The following is a 20,307-nucleotide window of genomic DNA, read 5'->3' as shown; positions in this document are numbered from 1 at the left end:
CTGGTTGCAGACAGGCTTGTACTTGAGCCATGGCTTGTTCAGGATCATCTCCAGCTGCCTGCAATTAAAATTGGATACACCGATGGATCTGGCCAATCCTGCATCTTTACACCACTCCTGGGCCTGGGAGGAAGAGGTTGTGAGGATGGATTTCTGTAAATGGCTCTAGATCATTAAATGATGAAAGTTCACACTGTTAATAAGAACCAGTATCAAGAAATGATTATTTTCAGACATTGACTAGAGATATGAATGGAGGTGATCTGAATAGGACTAAGGTATATCAGAAGAAAAGTTAAAGGATGATATCATTATATCTTAAAGCTTCAACTTCTGTGTCAGACTAAAGGGAGAGATGTTTATTTGGAGCAAAATTTATATTTTGGGTAGTGCATTTCTTAATTTAACATGTATGATCAGTTTAGTTGAACAGGGAATCTTGAATAAGGCATGATATTTTGTTTGTTTGTCTAGGTTAGTGTGATGCCCTGATAATTTCCAGAGTGATTTGAACAGCAAATGAAGAAGTATTTGCAAAATCCCCTTAGGTGAATGGGGAGAAAGGGACATAGATTCAACTTCCCCAATTGGAGAATATCTGATACTCTCAGTAGCGGTGGAGACAACCAAATCAACAGGTTGTGAGCTTGATCTTGGCGTTTGCTGCTATGAAACTTACTCCAATAATGGATGAGCTATGCCTAGCTAAAACTAGGTCTATGGGTCACCCCCAGTGAACCTCTTTTGCTGCTCAGATGTGTCCTCTCTCTCCAAGCTGACATGTCAAGTGAACTCACTGCCCACCCCCACTACATGGAGCATGACTCCTAGGGGTGTAAATCTCTCTGGCAACATTGGTCAGAAACTCCAGGATGAGCTTGGAGCTGGTATCAAGGGATTCAGGAAAATTCCTTGACCAAAAGGGAGAAGAGAGAAATGAGAAAAAAATAAACTGTCAGTGGCTGAGAGATTTTGAACAGAGTTGAGAGGTTATCCTGGAGTCTATTCTTGCATATTATGTGGATATCCCTTTTCAGTTTAGGGTGTATTGGAGTAGCTCAAGGGAAGTACCTGTAACTGTAGAGCTGTTTTCTAGTAGCCTTGTTTCTTGAAGATTGCATAATGATACAGCTTTTACAATGTGACTGTGTGATTGTGAAAACCTTGTGCCTGATGCTTGGTCCTTTTATCTAGGGTATGTATAGTTAAGTAAAAAATATGGACAAAGAAATAAACAAATAATAGGGGAAACAAACGTTAAAATAAATTGGGTAGATGGAAATACTAATGGTCAATGAGGGAGGGGTAAGTGGTATAATGTATATGAGTTTTTTATGTTTATTTCTTTTTCTGGAGTGAGCACATGTTCTCAAAAATGATCATGGTGATGAATACAAACTGCATGATGATATTGTGAGCCATTGATTCTACACCATGTATGGAATGTTTTTATGTTAGGAATGTTTGTGTTTGTATGCTGTTTTATCAATAAAAATATTTTTAAAATGATCATTTAACTGAAAGACTTTGAGTGCCTTGAAGAAAAAATTTTAAAACTAACAGGCAGAGGGATAAATTAAGTAGATATAAATGACTGTTTCTCTCTAGAGAAAACCAGGGAAACTACTGTTCATTGAGGTAAAGAGCTTCTTATACACACTGCAACCAATGCTTCCCCTCCCTTTCATCCTTTTCCTTTCTCACAAGGTTCTTTATGACACTATTGAACAAAACAGCCTTTGTTGAGAACCTGAATTGTTCAATCTAATGGTGACTATTTCATTTTATCGAGCAGTACCATTTGATATAGTTGATAATTTTCCTTAAAACACTTTCATCACTTGCTTCCAGTCACGGAATGATTTTTGTGGTCCTTCTAATCCCGTGGATTCTTCTCATTCTAGGGTTTCACTTTTTAATTTTTTGGCTTTTAAAGAAGGAATTTATTAAGTTACAAGTTCACAGCTTAAAGACCATAAAAATCTCCAAACTTGCATTCAGGCAAAGATACCTCAATTCAAGAAAGGTTGATATCTGTCACATGGGAAGGCATATGGCTGGCATCTGTTGTTCTTTATTTCTGATTCTGTTGCTTCCAGCTTCTGAGGCCAGTGGTTTCCTCTGTATGAATCTGTGGGTTTTCACACAGCATCTCTGGGACACAACTCTGGCTTTTGGGCTACTTAAAATTTCATAGGAAGGTGTGTTAGTTAGATTCAGTTGTCAATTTGGCCAGGTGAGCATACCTAGTCTTGTTACTGCGGACATAAGCCAATGGTACGTGAACCTCATCTGTTGCTAATTACATCTGCAGTTGGCTAGGAGGCGTGTCTGCTGCAATGAGTGACGTTTGACTTAATTGGCTGGTGCTTAAATGAGAGAATGCAATGTAGCACAGTCTAGCAGCTCGGCATTCCTCATCTCAGCACTAGCAGCTCAGCCCAGGCCTTTGGAGATGCAGAAAGAAGTCACCCCGGGGAAGGTTGTTGGAACACAGGGGCCTGGAGAGAAGACCAGCAGAGACCATCTTGTGTCTTCCATGTAAGAAAGAACCTCAGTGGAAAGTTAGCTGCCTTTCCTCTGAAGAACCAACAAAATAAATCCCCTTTTATTAAAAACAAATCTATCTCTGGTGCGTTGCATTCCGTTAGCTAGCAAACTAGAACAGAAGGCATGTGGCAACATCCGCTAGGCTCTGTATCTCCAGAAATCCACATGTAGGAATCTGCTTTCAGTGTCAACACTCCAAATATCTCCAAATGTCTGCATCTGAGCTGGCTCTCAAGCAACTTTGTTTTCTCCAAAACGTCACCACTTTTAAAGGACTCCAGTAAACTAATCAAGAACCACCTTGAGACAGGCCACATCTGCCCCCAGCCCATGAAGGTGTAATGCTAACCCACTGCCATAGTTCTGCACATGGGCACAAAGGGCCCCACTCCCTGGACCAGTGCACAATAGGATTACACCCCCAGCCTGTGCACCCACAGAGCTACATCCTCCTTGGCCACTGGGTTCCCATGTTCACAAACACCAGAGCAGCATTCCCAACCTGTGCTTATACCTGCACTGAAATGCATCACTGGACTTGTTGTAACCTGTGCTGTACCTTGCATCCTGCTACTCACCCACCCCACAAACACAAGGCTTTAGACTAATGAAGGAAATCAACTCCTAAAATCAATCAATCAAGATAGTTAGTTACATGCAACAAAAACAATAGAAGATTACTAAGCATATTACAATGCAGACAGAGATAGCCCAGCTTCATCAAATTAAAACAGCAGGGGAGACAGAGATATTGCAACAACTATTCAAAGACGTCCATATAATCTACTTAATAAAATAAGTAGGGTGGCTAATGACATAAAGGAGATCAAGAAGACAGTAGAAGAGCATAAAAAGGAATTTGAAAGAATAAATAGAAAAATAGCAGATATCACAGAGATTAAAACTCTATTGACCAAATAAAAAACACACTAGAGGAACACAACAACAGATTTGAATAGACAGAAGAACGAATAAGTGATATAAATGATAGGATAATTTATTTTGATCCCTCAAAACAGCAAATGGTAAAGAAGACAGAAAAATTTGAATGGGATCTCAGGGAGATGATAGACAAAACAATGGACACAAATATAAGAATCATTGGTGTCCCAGAAGAAGAGAAGAGTAAAGGATTAGGAAGTGTAGGTGAGGGTATAATGGGGGCAAACTTCTCAACCCTTATTATGGACATAAATATTCAAGTCAAAGAAGCCCAACAAACTCCCAACTGAATAAATCCAAAAAGGCCTTCCCGAAGACATAAACTAATCAATCTGTCAAACGTTGAAGAGACGCTGAAAATAGCAAGAAAAAAAAAAACAATCTATTAACAAAATACAAAGGAAACCACATAAGAATGAGTTCAGACTACTCAATTGGCACCATGGAGTTGAGAAGGCAGTGACATGATATATTTAAGATGCTGAGAGAGAAACAATTCCAACTAAGAATTCTGTACCCAGTTGTGGTAGTTAGGTTTAGGTGTCAACTTGGCCAGGTGAAGGTGTCTAGTTCTGTTGCTGCGGACATGAGCCAATGACATGTGAAGCTCATCTGTCATTGATTACATCTGCGGTCAGGTAACAGGAGTGCCTGCTGCAATGAATGATGCTTGATTTAATTGGTTGGATGCTTAAATGAGAGTGGTCAATGCAGCAGCCTACGCAGCTCAGCATACTTCATCTCAGCACTCAGAACCCAGCCCAGGCCTTTGGTGATGCAGAAATCAATCATCCTGGGGAAAACTGCTGGAATCAAGAAGCCTGGAGAGAACACCACCAGAGATCATCTCGTGCCTTCCCATGTAAGAGAGAACCTCAGATGAATATTAGCTGCCTTCCCTCAAAGAATTGTATGTTTTTAACTAAATAAATCCCCTATTATTAAAAGCCAATCCATCTCTGGTGTGTTGCATTCTGGCAGCTTTGGCAGACTAAAACACCAGCCAAATTATCCTTCAAAAACTGAGCGAGAGATGAAAATATTCACAGACAAAAAAATCCTTAAAGACTATGTCAACAAGAGACCAGCCCTATAAAGAAATAGCAAAGCAAGTTTTGCACATTGAAAAAAAAAAATGACAGGTATGGGAGGCCTGGAGGAGGGCACAGGATTGAAGAGTACCAGTAAGGATAACTTAAAGGAGAAAAAGGAGAAAAAGGGAAATGAATATATATCTCTGACAAATAAAATAAAAAGATAAGATAGTGGGTTCCTGAAATGCTTTTTCAGTAATAACTTTGAATGTTAATGGACTAAACTTCCTAATTTAAAAATAGAGATTGGCTGAATGAATTATAAAATATAACCTACCTATATATTACTTACAAGAGACTCATCTTAGACACAAGGATACAAATAGATTGAAACTGAAAGGATGGAAAAATATTTTCCATGGAAGTTGTAATGAAAAGAAAGCAGAAGTAGCTACACTAACATTGGAAAAAATAGACTTTAAATGTAAACACATCATAAGAGACAAAAAGGACACTATATATTAATTAAAGGGCCAATTCACCAAGAAGGTATAAGAATCATAAATACATATGCTCCAAATCACAGAGCTCCAAGGCACATGAGACAGACATTGGCAAAACAGAAGGGAGTGATAGATGTTTCAACAGTAATAACAGGAAACTTCAACACACAACATTCCTCTATAGACAGAATAGCCAGACTGAAGAGCAACATGGAAACAGAGAAGTTAAACAACTTGATAAATGAATTATACCTAATGACATATGTAGGTCATTTCACCCCACATACAAGGATATACATTCTTCTGTAGTGCTCATGGAACGTTCTCCAGGATAGATATATGCTGGGGCACAAAACAGGTCTTTATGAATTTAAAAATATTGAAATCATTCAAAGTTATTTCTCTGATGATAACAGAATGAAACTGGATCTCAATAACCACCAAAGAAGGAGAACATTCAGAAATATATGGAGATTAAATAACACAGTCTTAAGCATTCAGTGGGTCAAAGAAGAAATTGCTGGATAAATCAGTAGCTATCTGGAGTCAAATGAAAATGAGAATACAACTTATCAGAACCTATGGGATGTGGAAAAGGCTGTGCTGAGAGGGAAATTTATTGCCCTAAATGCCTATATATTAGAAAACAAGAAGGGGTAAAAATTGAGGACTTAACTGCTCACCTGGAGGAACTTGAGAAAGAACAGCAAACTAACACCAAGTAAATAGAAGAAGAGACATAACAAAGATTAAAGCAGAGTTAAATGAATGGGAGAGCAAAATCCAATAGAAAGAATCTATAAAGCCAAAAGTTGGTTCTTTGAGAAAAATCAATAAAATGGATGGGCCGCTATCAAGATTGGCAAAGAAAAAAAGAGAGAGGATACAAGTAAACAAAATCAGAAATGACAAAGGGTGCATTACCACAGACCTTGACAAAATAAATCATAAGAGGATACTATGAACAACTACATGCCAACAAACTAGACAACTAAGATGAAATAGACAAATTCCTGGAAACACACAAACAAGCAACACTGACTCAGGAAAAAATAGAAGATCTCAACAAACCAATCACAAGGTAAGAGACTCAATCAGTCCTCAAAAATCTCCCTACAAAGAAAAGCCCAGGGACAGATAGCTTCACAGGGAAATTTTATCAAGCATACCAAAAAAGAATTAACACCAATCCTGCTCGAAATTTTCCAAAAAATTCAGGAAAAAGTGACTCTATAACTCATTTTATGAAGCTAATATCATTTTAATACCAATACCAGGTAAAGGTGCTCTTAGAAAAGAAAACTACAGGCCAATCTCCCTCATGAACGTAGATAGCAAATCGAATCCAACAACACATTAAAAGAATTATACACCACTACCAAGCAGGGTTTGTATCAGGAATGCAAGGATGGTTCAACACAAGAAAATCAATTAATGCAATACAGCACATTAACAGATCTAAAGAGAAAAACCACATGATTATCTCCATTGATGCTGAAAAGCATGCAAAAAAATTTAGCATCTTTTTCTGAGAAAAACACTCCAAGAGATAGGAGTCAAAGATAACTTCCTCAATATGATAAACAGCATATATGAAAAACAAATAGCCAGCTTTGTACTCAATGGAGAGAGACTGAAAGCTTTCCCTCTAAGATCAGGAATGAGACAAAGATAACCACTGTCATCACTATTATTCAACATTATACTAGAAGTTCTGGCTAGAGCAATCAGGCAGGACAAAGAAATAAAAGGCATCCAGATTGGAAAGGAATAAGTAAAACTTTCATTATTTGCAGATGACATGATAGTATACTTTGAAGATCCCAAGAAATCTACAACAAAGTTACTTGAGTAATAAACTAATTCAGCAAGGTGGCAGTATATAAAATTAATGTGGCAAAATCAACGTTTATATACACAAGTAATCACCTAATCGAGGAGTCAGTTAAGGAAAAAATCCATTCAAAATAGCAACTAAAAAAATCATGTACTTAGGAATGAACTTAACTAGGGACGTAAAGGACTTGTACACATAAAACTACATAACATTGCAAAATGAAATCAAAGAAGATTTAAATAGGTGGAAAGACATTCCCTGCTTGTGGATAGGAGGGCCAAATATAGTTAAGATATGAATTCTACCCAAATTGATCTACAGATTCAGCACAGTTCCAATCAAAATTGCAACAGCCTTCTTTGAAGACATGGAAAAGCTAATTATCAAGTTCATGTGGAAGAGAAAGAGACTCAGGATAGCTAAAACCTTCCTGAAAAAGAAGATCAAAGTGGGAGGATTAACACTCCTTGACTTTAAAACCTATTATAAGGCCACTGTGTTCAAAACAGTAAGGTGCTGACACAAAAATAATAGCATTGTCCAATGGTAATAAAATCGAGATTGCAGAAATACACAAGATGTATGGTGAACTGATTTTTATGAAGCCCCCCAGTCCTCTGAATTGGGACAAAATAGTCTTTTCAATAAATGGGCATGGAAGAACTGGATATCAATAGCCGAAGGAATGAAAGAGGATCCCTATGCTACAGCATATACAAAAGTTAACTCAAAGCAGGTCAAACACCTAAATATAAGAACCAGCACAATAAATCTTCTAGAAGAAAATGTGGGGAAATATCTTCAAGACCTAGTAATGCAATATAGCTTCTGAAACTTTACACCCAAAGCACAAGCAACAAAAGAAAAACTTGATGAATAGGAACTCCTCAAAATCAAATACTTCTGCACCTCAAAAGACTTTCTCAAAAAGGTGAAGATGCATTCAACTCAATGGGAGAAAATATTTGGAAATCACATATCAGACAAAGGTTTGATATCTTGTATACACAAAGAAATCATATGACTCAACACAAAAGAGTAAACAACCCAATTGTAAAATGGGCTAAAGGTATGAATAGGCATTTTTCTGAAGAGCAATACAGATGGCTCAAAAGAACATGAAGAGATGTTCATTTTCATTGGATATAAGAGAAATGCAGATCAAGACTAGTATCATGTGAAGTGGTATGAATGAGATACCACGGAAACTGAATATTGGAGAGGATGTGGAGAAATTGGGACACTTATGTACTGCTGGTGGGAATGTATAATGGGGCAGATACTATGAAAGACCGCTTGCTGGCTCCATAGGAGTCTAAATTTCAAGTTGCCTTATGACCCAGGAATAGCATTACTTGGTATATATCCAGAAGAGCTGAAAGCAATGACACAATCAGACATTTGCACATCGATGTTCATATCCAGATTATTCGCAATCTCCAAAAGATGGAAACAAACCAAATGCCCATGATCAGATGAGTGCATTAACAAAATGTGGTATATACATATAATGGAATACTATGCAGTAGTAAGATGAAATGATGTCCTGAAGCACATGACAAGATGGATGAGCCTTGAGGACATAATGCTGAGTGAAATTTGCCAGACACAAAAGGATAGATACTGTATGATTCCACTTTTGTGACCATGGTAAAGATAAAGTCAGAGGCTTATAATACAGAATATAATGAAATAGAAATACATAGAAGCTAGAGATGGGTGAATGGTTAGCTAATAAGTTTGAACTCCAATATAAGCAAATAGATAAAATGAAGGCAGTTCTCTAGTAGGTGTATAAGTAATATTCCCGTACTAAAGATGAACAAGAATGAAAGGGGTTGTGTAGACCTATGTGTCCCACTGATTAACACTAGAAGTATAAATTAGTTCTTGCAAGAACTATTTCAAAGGTATGATTCACATACAAAGAGTGTTTAAGTCCAGGGTACAGGGGGCAAACTGCTATTGCATGCTATGCACTATGTTACAAAGGAAAACATCAGCACTACCACAGCACCACAGAGGTAATTAATAGGGGTAGGGACAAGAAATAAGAGTTGATTTAGATTTCCTATTTGGTGAGGGTGTGTTTCTTGGTTTTCTTTCTCTTGGGAACAATGAATTTATCTAAAATTGAGGGTATTGCTGAACTGTTGACTTTGGGCACTCTACATGATCCTGCATGAATTCAAGTGGCTGAAAGACACACTGAGTGAGAAGTAGATTGGTGAAACAATGGTGTATATTTATGAATGAATGTTGTGGTGATACAGAAAAGGAATGAAGTTATTGGGTAAGCAATGATGTGAATAAATGTGTGGGACATTTTGTGAGGCAAAATAATGCAGAAACAAAAGAACAACAATGGTATGGTCCGCTTTAGAAAATGCTTACAAGAAAACAGGGGCCTAGATTGTAAGCTTTTAGAAAAGACACCTTTAGTCCACTATGCTAATCATTATTTCTGGATTTCAAGAGGCTGTTATGTATACATATATAAATATATAATGTGATATTTAGAGATAATAATGAACCCAATCAGATTGGGGTTAAACTAATTCAGAACACAGGTGTGATAGTCAGGTTCAGGTATCAACTTGTCCAGGTGAAGGTGCTTCATTCTATTGCTGTGGACATGAGCCCATGGTACATGAAATTCATCAGTTGCATGAAATCCATCTGCAGGTGGCTAGGAGGTGTGCCTGCTAAAATGAATGATGTTTGATTTAATTGGCTGGTGCTTAAATGAGAGCACTCAACGTAGCACTGCCAAAGCAGTGCAGCATACCTCATCTCAGCACTTGCAACTTAGCCCAGGCCTTTGGAGATGCAGAAAGGAATCACCCAGGGGAAAGTTGTTGGAACCCAGAGGCTAGAGAGAAGGCCAGCAGAGATTGCCTTGTGACTTCCCATGTAGGAAAGAACCTCAGTTGAAAGTTAGCTGCCTTTCCTCTGAAGAACTACATGTTAACTAAATAAATCCCCTTTTATTGAAAGCCAATCCATCTCTGGTGAGTTGCTTTCCAGCAGCTAGCAAACTAGGACAACAGAAGTAATGAACACAATGTCTTTATTTTAGAACCACATATACTCTCTGACATCCAAGGAAGAAAGATATATTTGGTATGAAATAAAAATTTTCTGTAGTACACAATCTAACTCAACCTATTTGTATAGCTCATTTGAACATTTGAAACACAGGGAGCCCATAATAAGAAAGAGGTAATTTAATCATGTATAGACTAATGAAATGTCTGGATACATTCTAGATGATGTTTAGCAGATAATGAAAAAGTATTTGCAAATTCCCTTGAAGGATGGGAGAAAAAATACGGAACTGTTAAACTTTACCATCAGAAAATGCCCTGATACTGTGTCAAACTTTAGGGACACCCAAATGCCCTGATACTGTGTCAAACTTTAGGGACACCCAAATCAAGGCCATGGCCTTGATCTTGGGGCTTACTCTTGTGAAGCTTATGTAGGTAGTGGAGAGGCTCAGTCTACCTATATGTATGCTTAAGAATGATTCCTGGTGGAACTGTTTTGTTGCTCAGATATTGCCTCATTCTCTAAGTCCAACTCTGCAAATGAAATCATTGTGCACCTCCCTATGTGGGACATAACATCCAGGGGTAAAAGACTCCCTGGTGACAGGGGAGATGAATCCCAGGGATGAATGTGGCCCTGTAATCATGTAACAATTCCATCCTGACCAAAAGGGGAAAAGGTAGTGTAACTGATAAATTATCACTGACAGAGAGAGTTCAAATACAGTTGAGAGGCTACTCTGGAGGTTGCTCTTATGCAAGCTTCAGTTAGATATTGTTACCTGTCATAACCTGCCAAACCCCAACCAGGACCATCCCAGCCAATCCTAAAGAACACCTAGGTCAATATATGAAATTCCACAAGGGTTCCTTGTACTAACTTTCCAGACTCCTACAGAGTCCAGATGGGTCCCTGGACCAGATAAGTCCTGAAACCTAGGGGGTCCAGCCTCTGCAGAACATCAGATAGTTCCAACTCCCTATCCTATATTATTGATGGAAACTTTCAGACTGAAAAAGTTAGAATGATCATAGCCCAAACACCCCCAAAGAGAGAGGTAGAAAGATCAAAGGTAATGATGGAGTTAAACAGAGAAGATAGGATTTAACAAATGTATATGATTGCTTAATCCTTAAATTGATATCTCGCTTCTTCTCCAGTATTTTAGAGCAATGTCTAACTGAAGTTCGAATAAGAGCAACCTCCAGAAGTAAAAACCTAAAATTGTGGAATGTCACAATTTTATGTCAAATGTCAAACTCTTTCAATCTTTTTCAATTTATTGACTTGCTTTGCGACCCAGAATATGGTCTATTCTTGCGAATAATCCATAAGCACTTGAGAAAAATGTGTATCCTGCTGTTGTGCAGTGTAGTATCCTGTAATTGTTATATCACATTCATTTATAATACCATTCAAAATCTCTATTTCTTTATTGATCTTCTGTGTAGATATTCTGTCCATTGATGAGAGTGTGGAATTGACAATTTCAACTAAGATAATAGAGGTATTTACTTCTCCCTTCAGGGTTGTTAGTGTTTACCTCATGTATTTTGGAGTACACTAGCTCAGTGCATAAACATTTAAGAGTGTTATGCCATCTTATTGAATTTTTCCTATTATTAACACACAGTGTCCTTCTCTGGCTCTTTCAATTGTTTTACATTTGAAGTCTAATTTGCCAGATATTAATATGGCAGAAAAGACCCCTGCTCTTTCCTGATTGCTCTTGCATGAAATATCTTTCCCAACCTTTCCCTTTCAATTTATTTTTGCCTTTGGGTCTAATGTGAGTCTCCTACAGACAACATATAGTTAAGCCCTGTTTTTAAATCCATTCTGCTGGTCTATGTCATTTGATTGGGGAATTTAATCCATTAGCATTTAATGTTATTACTGTAAAGGCAGTAATTTCTTCTACCATTAATACTTTTCATTTTATGTTATATATCTAATTTTTTCCTCTTTCTCCCTTAATGATCATCTTCATTACTATGCTCTTCTGCAGATCTCTTTCTCCTGCCTTTCCCTATCTGCCTGCATTGTTCCCTTTTGTGTTTCTTTCAGAGTAAGTCTCACAGTCACAAATTCTCTCAGTGATTGTTTGTCTGAAAATATATTAATCTCCTGCTCATTTTTGAAGGAAAGTTTCGCTGGATAATACAATTCTTGGTTGGCAGTTTTTCTCTTCATAACCTTAAATATGTCATTCTACTGCCTTCTTGCCTTCATGGTTTCTGCTGAGAGATCCACACATTGCCTTATTGAGCTCCTGTTGTATGTGATGGATTGCTTTTCTCTTTCTGCTTCTTTCAAGATTCTCTTTGTCTTTGACATTTGACAATCTGATCAGTAAGTGTCTTGGAGTATGTCTGTTTGGATCTATTCTGTTTCGGGTACATGGCACTTCTTGGATCTATAATTTCATTTCTTTCATAAGAGATGGGAAATGTTCAGTGATTATTTCCTCCAGTGGTCTTTCTGCTCCTATTCCGTTCTGTTCTCCTTCTGGGACACCACCACACATATAGTCACACGCTTCATGTTGTCATTCAAGTCCCTGATCATATTTTTCCATTTCTTTCTCTATATTTATTTGTGTGTCAGATTTCAGATGTTCTGTCTTGTAGTGCACTAATCCTTTCTTCTACCTATTCAAATCTATTGTTGTAGGTCTCAATTGTTTTTTCTTTCTTTCCTATTGTGCCTATTATTCCCACAAGTTCTGTGATTTTCTTTTTTTCACACTTTCTAGTTCTTCTTTTTGTTTTCCCAATATCTTTTTTATATCTTCCCTCAACTCTTTGATTTGATTTTTAATGAGCTCTTGCATGTCTGTTCAAACAAGTTGAAGTAGTTGTTTCAACTTCTGTATCACATCTGAATTGTCAGTTTGTTCCTTTGACTGGGCCATATCTTTGATTTTCCTAGTATTACTTGTTATTTTTTGCTGGTGTCTAAGCATTTGATTTCTTTAATTAGTTTATTTTGGAGGTTGTTGTCATAATTTTACCTAGGATTTTCTTGTTCAATGGCTTTGTTCTTTATTTATTCTTTGACGGTCAATTGAACTCATTCTAGAAATTTAGCATAGGTTCTGTTTGACTGATCACATTTTTTTAGTTCTTGTTTTGTTTTAGTAGTCCTGTCTATATGGTGCCTTTTATTTTGATGAGGTTCTAATCAGATGTTATAGACTCCAGTCAGACTTTCCCAGATAAACCCATGTCTCAGAAGGAAAGAATAGTCAGTATCAGTTTTCCCTGAGTGTGAACCCCAACAGATTGTCAATCTTTCACATGAAGCCTCTAGACTCTGTGGTATTCCTATCTTGCTCAGTATGTAATGCTTACCTGCCCATGGCTTCTCACTCACTTAAAGTGACATGGTGCCTTTAACTTCAACAGACTTTTCCTGCTGGGGGTGTTGTTGAGACAGGGACGTAGTAGTATTGCTTATGTTTTCCAGTCCACTGGGGCCTGAATTTCTTGAAGGAAGGATTCCACTTGACATTGGCCATGTCCCCTTTTCTTGGGGCACATATACTCTTTAGGGAATTAACCCCTCTCATCTGACTAATTACTTTGTCTTTTAGACAATCTTTAGAACTTCCTTTGTTTGGGGTACTGCTGGAACCTGAGACTACATTCAGTTCTATCTAATGAGCTGTTATGATGTTAAAAAAAAAAAAAAGAGCAACAAATCCTTTTCAGAGTCAATCCCCATTCCTCAAGATTCTGAATCAAGTGTTTGACTTAGTATGTAGCTCTACATGCCTTCAGGTTCTGTGTGCCCCCTTTTCCTGTGGTCTAGCCTTTTCCCAATATTTTTTGATGTCCTACCTAAAAAAAGAATCTTTTTCCATCAGCCTTTACCCCTCTCTGCAGGGCAAAGTCTCCTAGTTCCTTTATTGTTTATCCCAGGTTTATCTGTGCTGAGAGGCCTGTCTTCAGTAGTTAGAGTTTGTTAATTAATTCCACAATTGGAGTTTGGTCCTGCTAACTCCTTGCTGCTAGTAAAGTCTGTTTCCTTTTCACCTTGGGGATCCAGCCTGCTGTGCCCCTGGGGGAAGGCCTCTGGCCTCCCTTGCTTTGGGGACTTATAGTTCTATGTGAGATCTCAGCTATTCTGCTTGGTCCAGACTGGTGTACACTGTGTGTACAGCCACTGATGGTGCCCCAGCAGTTGTTCTGTACTGCTCCTGGGTATTTACTATCTTATCTGGAGGATGAACTAAACTCCACACTTCACTATGCTGCCATTTTGCCTAGGGTTTCATCTTTGTCAATTCTAATATTGGAAGCTTCTAGGTTGGTTCAGGCTTCAGATCTCATCACTGCTGTATGTTCTCTCACTCACAAATGAACAGATCCAGATTCATGGTTTAAATACAATCTTCTTTCTGAAGACTCCCAAGTTCATATCTCCACTTAGACCTAAACAAAGCCTCAATATTTATAGTTTTTTAGATTCTTCTGCCACTTAACATGAATAGTGGGATGTCTGTATAAGGCTCTCATACCAAACTAGTCCAAAACAGAACTTATCTTTTCCTCTAACCACTTTCTCTTGCAGTTCTCACCTTCTAAATGAATGCCAGTGTCACCCTCCCATTTACTCAGTTCAAAGAACTCAGAGTTCATCAGTCCTTCTCACTGTCTCAAATTCCCTGTCAATTCCAGGAGAAATCCCTGTCATCTTTGCCTTCAGAAGTGGTCCATAATCCAGCTGCTTCTCTCCACTTTCAATGCACCTATGCTATAATACCATCATTATGCTTCTTTATTTCAAGTGGCCTTACAGCTTCTATTCTTCCTTTTTATACTGTACTCCATAGCATTTAGATACAGTGCTTTTCTATAGAACTTTCTCTGAAGATGGAAATAGTTAACCCTGTCTATATGGGCACCACAAGATGAAGGTGAGTATTTCCCCATTGATAGTTGTGACTGAAGTACTGACCTTTTTCATATTAAATGATGTATAATTTATGTAAATGTAAACAGCCTCATATTGCTAGTGCTTGCTGTTTTAGTGCAAATATACGATGGTCCAATTAAAACGCAAACCAGATCAAAAGTCTCTAATGACTACCAAAGTCATACTGGACATTCACTCTCTTTTCTAACAAGCCCTCCAGTATCTTGCCAATCATTTGTACTCTGGCTTCATAATACTCTTTCTACTTCTAGTCCTAGGCCTGTTCTTGATTTCTTTGGTCAGAAAGCACTTGGCCAACTAAAGGCCTTTGAACTTGCTGTTCCATCTCCTAAGATAGGATTCCCACAGCTGTCCCCTGTACTCACAGTTCATCTCATATCTCGGCTCAAAGGTCTCCATCTATACAAGGATCTCACTTTGATATTGATAAAATTGCAAATCCCCCAGTTACCTCTCCCATGACAGATCCCATCCTTCTTACCTTACTTTAATGTTCTCCACATGATGATCACCTTCTGATAAATTTAGGCTTATCCCTTTACTTGTTTTTTTCTGTATCCTTTGACTTAGATGTACTATTTTTAAAATAATTAATTAAATGATGAACATTACAATTCCAAGTCTATGTATGATAGAAAGAGGATAGCAAAGTCATCAGAATGCCTGCTGTTGGATTACATAAAGGAGTAGGTTAAGAAACAGAAAAACATATACCAGTTTGGCAGAAAGAATACCATAATAAGGGTCGGGACAAAAGAGCTGGCCAGAACAATGAGTAATTTAAAGAGAGAGATGAGACAATAGAAGAACTGTAGGACATTCACAGTCTTTGAGTTAACAGGGCTTTACTTTTTTTTTTTTATTAAATCTATCAATAAAATTTTATTCCAGAGTTGAACTTTCTACCTACTTTAGGTAAAAGAAATTCCCAAGAATCACATTTAGTAAAGAAAGAAAGACTGCTTCATTTAGTCAAAATTTCATTTAGTCACAATTTTAGAGAGGACACAAAATTTCCATGTCTCACTTTTATTTCCACAAGGGATTTTGGCTGGAAGTCAAATTGTACATTGTATTCCAAATTCCTATAAGTTTCCTGAATTTCTATGTGTGCCACTCACTCACTAGTCCTCGGAACACATGATTGACAAAAGTGATAATATGACCATAATTCTAAATCAAATTACCTTCTAGAACTGAGAGTAAATTTCCTTTTTCCTTCATGCAAGAGAAGGTTTGTCTGCTTATGCCAGAACTCAATATCCATGGGGTGGTGTCAGCTTCTTTTGTGAAGAAAGGATACCCTGTGTGAACAGGACACTTCTATTAAAGAAAAGTACATTGTTAGAGCTTCAAGAGAACTTTGGAATCTTTTCTCTAATACCTGATTATAAATTAGAGAGCACTGCAGGTGAAGGCTATTTAGGGACAGTCAGATTTTTCACTGGTGAAAGTGTGAGTCATATGCTCATGGGATGGTTTGGAAGCTTGATGGACCACAAAAGATCATGTCTTAAAGCATATGCATTACTGTGGGTATAAACCTATTGTGGGTGGGACCTTTTGATTAGATTATTTCAGTTGAGACTTGACCTAATTAAGTCCTAGATAGTCTTTTTGCAGATTTATAAGAAGAATGAAATTCAAAGAAAGACACAGAGACAAAGATGCAGAAGACAAAGAAAAAGACAGAAGCTGAGGAGGCTCAGAGGTAAAGTCATGACAGCAAGAAGTTGAAAGCAACAATCCCAGAAGAGAAGGGTGAGACCCCATGTCTTACCATCTGACAGAGGAGTCCAGGTATCATATTTTAGAGGCCTGAATTAGTAAATTTTTAGGGCCTCTGAACTGTAACCTTGTAGATTAGTATATCCTCATTGTTAAAAGCCAGCCCATTTCTCATATATTGCATTTCAATACATTTAGCAATCTAGAAGAGCTTCTTTCTTGTCTTTCATGTTTGAGCTCACACCTCTGAAGAAAGCTCTCACCTCCCAGGTGCCATAGAGATCCACTTTGTCAAATATGCAGTTTCCATATTCATCTTTAGGAAAATAATCCTCCCTGGGCTGGAAAAAAAGCAGTCATTAGAGGGCACTCAGAGATTAATGCCTTGCTCCCAGGCACATCTAGGCCTGGGAAAATGTGACTCTATGAGGTTAGTGAAACTTCAAAATACTAATTTTTACAATGTATTTTATGTATGGAATGTCTTCAGAAACAGGTGTCCCACACCTGTTAAATCTACTATATGTTCAGTAAAGTATTTGCTCAAGATCCTAAATGGAAACTCATAGTGAACTTATGCTACTTTACTGTGCCCCTTATTTTGGAAATACCTCTATTTTATCTGAAGATAGGGTCCATTATGTAGCCTTCATTTCTACCAAAAGCGCATTATAAATTTGCCTGAGGTTGACATTCACATTTCTTCATCCCTTGAACAGATGAAAACTAAGGGTTGAAGATGCAAAACAAGCATGGTCTATCTAAATTCATTTCAGGGTGAATATGGATGTTGGAAGAGGTAGAAATGTTTTTGCATATTAATCTTTCAAAGTTTGATCATGTCCCAAAGGCAGATAAGTCACCATTGGAAAAATGCTGGAACAAAAGTAAAGCTGACCTGGAGGAATGCAGAGATAAGAGTTGGAGAAACATTTCTGAACAGAACTTTGAATCCATAAAACTAGTATTACCGTGGACTCCCCATTTGCTTAATCAAACATATTCTTATTTTGTATATCCTAGCTTGATGAGATTTCTGCTACTTTTATTCATGTGTCCTACACAATACAGTCATTATAGTGGCTAAGAACTGGCTGGAGTAGTGCAAACAGTAAGAGCAAGGGACTGCAGGTCCTTGTGGAGGTAGCTGGTTTTAGACCCACTCAGAGAGAGAAGCAACAACCTACTTTCAGCCCGAAGACATGAGGAAATTGTCTTGTGGACCAATATGAGTCAGTTTCATGGCTCACTACAGCTTCAGCAACCTCATCAGTAAACTTCCCCAATAGACTTGGGAGCCATAACCAGGCCTGTGCCTTGGACCAAGCCAGAGTTATCTCCTCAAGATTTTGAGGCAGTCTTTGAACTCTACTTGTTTGGAGACATGAAGTAGGGAATTAGAGATGAAACTCTTATTCAATAAAAAGAGAGGCATGAATTTTTATTTAGGATTCCTCTCCAGTTTCATAATTCCAGTATCCTCCTGCAAAAAGCATAATTCAGCTGTCCATGCAAGATGAAGGTCATTGCTGTTAGAGGAAATGAAATTAGTATGATTGTGCATATTACTAACCTTCAGAGCTGATGAGAAATGAATAATGTAGAGGTCAACATAGTCCAGCTGAAGTTTTTTCAGTGATCTTTCCAAGGCTGGTTGCACCAACTCTGGTCTGAAGAGAGTGACTCAAAGCTATAGAGGTCAAAAAAAAAAAAAGATATGTTGCATTAATACTGTAGTTGAGTTTGTGAATGAGGCTCAGAAACAGATAAGAGATGGAATGTCACTATTTTAGCAAATTTAAAACTGAAATTTATCTGCCATTATAATAGAATTTAAGCTGAATTTAGGTTATCGATGAACTCCAACTCTAATCCAAAAGAATAGAACTAATGTTTAGGTTTTATTCAGAATCATATTACTTTGTTAATATCCTTAAATTTTTGAATCTCAGAATCATAAAAATGATACAGAAAATTTTGAAAATTAGAAAATGAACAAAGAATCATAAAAGAGATAGAAACTTTGCCAAATCAAAACAAAGGTTTGAAAAATCTTTCATACATAATGTGTGAAGAACACTGAAAAGTAGCCATGCTGGGACAGTTTCATTAAGATATCAGTCAAAAATATTTTCTACATGTACTTTTCAAAGACTTGAATCTTAACTCCTAGACTGGTTACTTTAAGAAATACTTAAACCATTTTCTACCATGTAAGCACTTGTTAATTTCAGGAAAAAAAATTTTCCTTTTATCTTGTGTTCCCTATTCATATGACATATTTATACAAGCTGTGTTATTTTTAGGGTACATTCTCAGTACATCTACAGAATAATGGAAGGTTATGACTTAAGAGGTAAAAATCACTACCAATTAATACTGAAGTCCATCATCTGAATAGTACTCTACAGAGTTTACAGTAATGTCCTGGTAATTTATCTCTTTCCATCCATCCTCTTAAAGACTTGTGGGATGAATATTTAGTATTCCTTTTCCACACATGACTTAAAGGGAAAATTAGCTTTAGACGGTGATATGTGCTGAGACAGTTCAATAAATATTACCGATGTGTTTTGTAATATTCAAAGAGCTGTCTTACATTGCTCTCTTTTGTTGAAAGAGTAGAGAACTGAGATTCGGAATGTTAAGTAAATTGACCAAGTTACAACGATGGTAGGGAAGGCCAAAATGTGATTATAGTACTGTCTGGTGCTATAATTCATGCCAATTTCATTGATGCTCAAAACATTAAAGTGATAATGCATTAGAGTAGAGTAACAAAATGTTCACAGAGCAATGATTGGAAACCCATAATATGTCTGTGAATAAAAGTTTTGCAAAAATAACTATTCAGAAAATAGCTACTCCACCATTCATATCATTCCATTTCCACACACAATGACATTTAAGAAATGTGTTCAGACAAACCTATACACAGCTTTTACACACACCCACACCTTTGAAGTATAGAATATGTCTTTTCACTGTGCCACCTGCAATCTTGCTTCGGATGGCCTGTCCAAACTCCTCTTCATTTTCGTACATATAAGCAGCATCAAATGGCAATATTCAGCATCAATAGCTATCTTGGTGGCCACCTCTGCTTCACTCTTAGGAACCTTGATTACCAAAAAAGGCAGAAATTGGAGATCCATTAGAATGACAGATAGTCATGACTCAGTAAAAGCCATCATGGGAATCAATCATTCCCTCATATCTTGTATTATTTCTCCATATAGGGTAGACAATTTGTCCCAGCTTGTCTGGAACTTTCCTATATTTAATTTGAAAATTGTCCCAGGAACACCTTCTGTCTCAGAAAAATGGAAAGGAGTTCAATGCAATGAAAGTCCCTAAGACAACCTTCATGTTCAGTGATTCACTAGAAGTTCTTACAGGGCCATGAAAATAGTAGTTGTTATAGCAATGATTTATTACTGTGAAAGGATACAAACTAAAATAAGGAAATGGGAATAAAATGTGCACAAGACACGGGAGTCCGAGTCCTCAAACCAAAATAAGAAATGGGGATAAAATGTGCATAAGGCACAGGAGTCTGAGTTCTCTTCCATGGAGGCACATTGGATATGCTTGATTCTTCTGGTATCAAACTTTGACAATACAAGGGAATAATTGTCTACCAGGGAAGCTTGCTACAGTCTCAATGACCAGGATTTTGTGAGGGGGCTGCTCAGAGAGGCTCACAGTGCCCAGTACTTAA

General features: G+C 37.5%; 1 pseudogene; it reads right to left on the bottom strand.

Annotated features, from left to right (window-relative positions):
- The window catches only part of LOC143690460 (aldo-keto reductase family 1 member C1-like), a 32,783-nt pseudogene that overhangs the window by 11,779 nt on the left and 697 nt on the right, over positions 1-20,307 (bottom strand).

The sequence above is a fragment of the Tamandua tetradactyla genome, chromosome 7, assembly GCF_023851605.1.
Source record: "Tamandua tetradactyla isolate mTamTet1 chromosome 7, mTamTet1.pri, whole genome shotgun sequence".
Classification (NCBI taxonomy): domain Eukaryota; kingdom Metazoa; phylum Chordata; class Mammalia; order Pilosa; family Myrmecophagidae; genus Tamandua; species Tamandua tetradactyla.
The sequence above is the reverse complement of the archived record's forward strand: the minus strand, read 5'-3'. Positions and strand labels throughout refer to the sequence as shown.